The sequence below is a fragment of the Clupea harengus genome, chromosome 5 (assembly GCF_900700415.2).
Source record: "Clupea harengus chromosome 5, Ch_v2.0.2, whole genome shotgun sequence".
NCBI classification, from domain to species: Eukaryota; Metazoa; Chordata; class Actinopteri; order Clupeiformes; family Clupeidae; genus Clupea; species Clupea harengus.
The window spans coordinates 30332145-30337577 of record NC_045156.1 but is presented as its reverse complement, the minus strand read 5'-3'; positions in this window follow the sequence as shown (position 1 = coordinate 30337577).

Below are 5433 nucleotides of genomic sequence, written 5' to 3'. Positions count from 1 at the left end.
TTGAGATGGTATACTCAGAAGATTCTTTCCTGGAGTGGCTGCATGGAATCTCTTCCTTCTGATTCTGTGTGCTACACACTCACAGCACTCAGAGCCTGGGCAGGGTGGTGAAATGCATCAGGGCAGAACGCTCAATCCTTAGCATGTGCAGGAGCATCTCTCTGTACTTTGGTCTGGTTCAATCCATTACTTATCAACGCTTTTAGGTTTGTTGATTTGGAGTTGAGTGACCAGTGTTGGGGAGTGACGTAATCCATTTAACGGTGTTATCTAATTAGAATGCTCAATATGAGTAGGGGAGGGTGGGGTCAAATGAGCCAACACCTTTATCTTGGCCACCATACACTTTTGTTGTCATGTGACCCAACATTTGGATGAAGTGGTAAGCATATTTTTCACACACCTTTAAAAGGTTGATCAGTCTCACCTCAAAAGTAATTTATTTCAGTTTAAAAAGTTGTATCAGATATACTGAAAACATGTGAGTGAATTAGCAAAAGTATAGCTCTGCTTAGTTGCTAAACTGTGGGGCAAAATGAGCCAGAGCCTTTGGGGTAAGATGAACCACCAGTTCAAATATTTGGTGTTTAAATTAGTGTTGCAATGAATAACTAAAATCTCATAGCTCTAACATGGGGCACATAACTCTAACATGGGCACATAACTCTAACATGGGGCACATTACTCTACTCTAACATGGGGCACATAACTCTACTCTAACATGGGGCACATAACTCTACTCTAACATGGGGCACATTACTCTAACATGGGGCACATAACTCTACTCTAACATGGGGCACATAACTCTACTCTAACATGGGGCACATAACTCTACTCTAACATGGGGCAATAACTCTAACATGGGGCACATTACTCTACTCTAACATGGGGCACATAACTCTACTCTAACATGGGGCACATAACTCTAACATGGGGCACATTACTCTACTCTAACATGGGGCACATAACTCTAACATGGGGCACATAACTCTACTCTAACATGGGGCACATAACTCTAACATGGGGCACATTACTCTACTCTAACATGGGGCACATAACTCTAACATGGGGCACATAACTCTACTCTAACATGGGGCACATAACTCTACTCTAACATGGGGCACATAACTCTACTCTAACATGGGGCACATAACTCTACTCTAACCATGGGGCACCATAACTCTACTCTAACATGGGGCACAATTTACTCTTAACATGGGGCACATTACTCTAACATGGGGCACATTACTCTACTCTAACATGGGGCACATAACTCTACTCTAACATGGGGCACATAACTCTAACATGGGGCACATAACTCTACTCTAACATGGGGCACATAACTCTACTCTAACATGGGGCAAATAACTCTAACATGGGGCACATTACTCTACTCTAACATGGGGCACATAACTCTACTCTAACATGGGGCACATAACTCTAACATGGGGCACATTACTCTACTCTAACATGGGGCACATAACTCTACTCTAACATGGGGCACATTACTCTACTCTAACATGGGGCACATTACTCTACTCTAACATGGGGCACATAACTCTACTCTAACATGGGGCACATAACTCTACTCTAACATGGGGCAAATAGCTCTAACATGGGGCACATTTTTGGGGGGACCCCCATATCTTTAAGGTTTCAAAAAGGTTCTTTTTATTTTGTCTCATATTTCCTTGTCTATAGGTCATTCATCTTCACTCTCCCCTAACTGTGTTTCAGATACACTTACAATTTAAATTGGTGGTAATCAGAATACAGTTACACTGATCGCTCGAAGGAATGTCTTTTTAAATCGTAATGTGCAGGCTATTCGCTCTCTAATTCAAATATTCCCATAAACCAGTATATAAGCCAGTCTTTCTCAAACCGTTGTCGGTTCGCGCCGAGGAAACTGTCTGTCCACAGAGCCTTGCCAATGCCATTGACCTCATTCACCTCAGGCAAGACCCATGGCTTTCAAAACATTGAATACAAACACAGAGATCCTGAGATGCCAAAGGAAGTATTTCACTCCTCCTCTTTGCAGTGCTGTGAACTGTGTGAAAAGAGGCTAGATTTTTTTTTAGACGTTGAAATAGTTGCAGACAGCATCAGTGTCTGGCTAAACTAATGATGCTAACGCCTCCCTATCTTACCCTTTGAGTGAAGATAAACATTTTGGTCGGGAAAAAAACTGTAACTTGTGAAAAAGACAGGAAAGATAGAAGCCATCTTCTAAGAGAGGGGATGTTATTTTTTCAAGACATACTGTATGTCATACAAATGTTACATCTCTATGGTCTTGTGTGAGACCAAGAAAGCCAGAAAAGAATGCAAGACCATCAAGCCACAAGGCACACATTTGTTATCCACAAGGGGGGAGGGGAGGGGTGATGTCACACAATGTCTGAATGCAAAGAGGTTCATAATAAAGCATCTGCACTTCATGCACACAGACTAGACATCTCATCGCCTATGACCCCCTGGTCTCACATGTACAAAAGGTTCATTCCATCATTTTGACCTTTGCTCATGCATGAGTTTGAGACAGAAAAGCCCATCACAAACCCTCCCAAAGTCCACCAACCAAGATGCTACATTGCCTATCATTCCAGCATTACTTGTATCCATAATCAACAAGATAACAAAACTTCACTTTAAGCTTAAACTATACGTGTATAGTGAACACACACACACACACACACACACACACACACACACACACACACACACACACACACACACACACACACATACGCGTTTTGATGGACATGTGCAGCCCCAGATTCACAACAAGAAAGTCAATAAGATGTCATTTTGATATAGGGTTCCCTGACAAAATATGGATGTTCTTGACGGTGTCCCACTGTAGCTTATATGAGTGTTTCTTTGTCTCAGAGAGAGGAGGAAAGTCCTCTTACACCAGCCTGACTGCTCAAAAGCAAATCTCAGCTCAGAAATATTAAAAACATTTGTGTGTGACGGACGGTGTGGGTATGGTTCAGTCCATTTCTGATCAACTGTGCACAATTCTGGATTCAGTTTACACTTGGAAATGGCAGAATGTGTCACGGAGAGAGAGAAGAATTCAACATGCAGATAATTGCGTAACAGCAGTTCAAGTTGGAGTAGTTGGGGCGACAGTGGTACAGTAGGGGGCGACAGTGGTACAGTAGGTAGAGAAGTCGTTTAGTAAACAGAAGGTTGCTAGTTCAATTCCCTTGTCGAAGCGTCCTTGAGCAAGACACTGAACCCCTAATTGCTCCTGATGTGCAGTGTGCCATCAGTGTAAATGTAAAATGTGTATACATTGTAAGTCGCACATATGTAAGTCGCTTTGGATAAAAGCGTCTGCTAAATGACTAAATGTAAATGTAAAGAAGACTCACCCCACGGAACATCCAGTTCTCTGTGAAAGTGAAGAGAGAGAAGGAGCTTTTTTCTTGCAGCATTGGCCTAAGGAAGAAGATAGGGAGGGAAGAGAAAAAAAAAAACATTTCAGTGGTCCCCATGGTAACACTCATGGCCAATGAAAACCAATGACCCCCCTCTTAACATCAATATCACCCTAACAGCCTGTGCCATCGTCACACTCATGGCCAATGAAAACCAATGACCCCCGTCTTAACATCAATATCACCCTAACAGCCTGTGCAGCGCTGGCCCTCAGAAACCACAGGCAGGGGCATTCAATAGCCTCCATACCCACTGAGGGCCATCTTTAGAAAGATATCCTGTAATGATATTTCAGTGCTAGGATGGAAGATGTGTGTGTTTAATGACCATTAGTGGTTTTAGAGACTGGTCAGCATTCTACACCAGCCTTTGGCAACTATGCTAGAGGGTGTAGGCTGCTCCAGGGCACACAGGTCAATGGGAAGTGTGGCTATTTACACACACAGATGAATGAACCATATGCCCCAATAAAGCTAAAGAACATGTTGACATGGAAGATCTTTGTGTCTCTTTGATGACCTCAAAATGCCCACGTGGATGTCCCTGGGCAGGTAAACTATGGAATGGCAAATATGCCCATTGCATAACCCAGTGTGCCGTAAACAAGTTGTGTTGGTTTGTCTTGGGCAAAAAAGGCATCTCTTGACTTTGGTGGACCTTGGAGGGCATTGAAGGGTGCATGTGCATTAGATTGGAAGCCTTGTTGTCCCTCCAGGCAGCACCAAACCCTATTTCATCTGGACTTTGGATCCTGTGTTGTGGGATGAACCAGCCTATACTATGAGCATATTATCCACCTCTATTCCAACTGTCATCATGTCATCATGGAAGTCTTCTCTGATGTCTAATCTCTTTTCCTCCAGTAGGGGCTTTAGTTGCCATCATACCTCCTGATGGCAGATTTGTCATGACCTCTGACCTCTGTGGTTCTCTGACTTGTTTAAGTGCCTCAACTGGGTGACATCACAAGACCACTAATCTCCTTGTGTTTCTCGGCCTGTTGTCTAAAACTGATAACGTTCTGCTTTGATTAAGCAGTTTTCATGCCAAACACAACTACCAAAATGACTTTAATGGCAATGAAATGAATCTTCCATTTCTTTCATTCCCTTTTATTAGATGTCAAATAAATCTTTGACTTGTCCCCCTGGTGATGCCCCATCTCTTGGCCTCTGAGCTCTTCTTTGATCTAAAGTTGTCACCCTGCACTGACCAGACCACAGGTTGATTCCAAATGCCCCTGATCATTTACTTCCAACGAGATAGCCTAGGTCTCTGGATCCACTAAATCCATCATGTGACATAGCCCCATACTCATCAAGGACACAAACAGATGCATTCTCTCTATGTCTAATGCACTAAAACAGGGGTTTTCAACCGGGGGTCCGTGGCCCCCTGGTGGTCCGCGACGGCATTGCAGGGGGTCCGCAACATGAGCCTATGTTGATCAGTTCACCATTGACTTTTTTATTTTTATAAATATACCTGGGCCCGTCGACATATTTATGTCTGAATAGCCAAGTCGCATTGCCCAAAATACTGATGTAGACCCATATTCAGCGAAGAAATTACACTGACAAGTATTATAGGCAGAATATGTGTGCGGGGGGAGGGGGCGTGGCAGCGGCGGCGGTTACAAACATGAAAAAGAAGGGTACGGGACTGTAAAATGTTTTGGGAATCACTGGCACATCAGTGGGCCGCGGATTACTTTCTGGTCAGAATGGTGGTCCCTGGGACAAAACCAGTTGAAAACCCCTGCACTAAAAGGTTAGATGGAATACACTGATGATGAGAATCCTGAGGGTGCCTTAAGAATCAGGCAGGCATCATTCTGAGAATTACCTATGTTTGGTTGCATCACACAAAAAGAAAATCACACCCTGTTGGCACGAGTCACATTAAAGACGAGTTATGTAAAGACATTTATATGATCATCTATTGATAGAGAAATACAGAAAGTAACATAAACTTCATGTT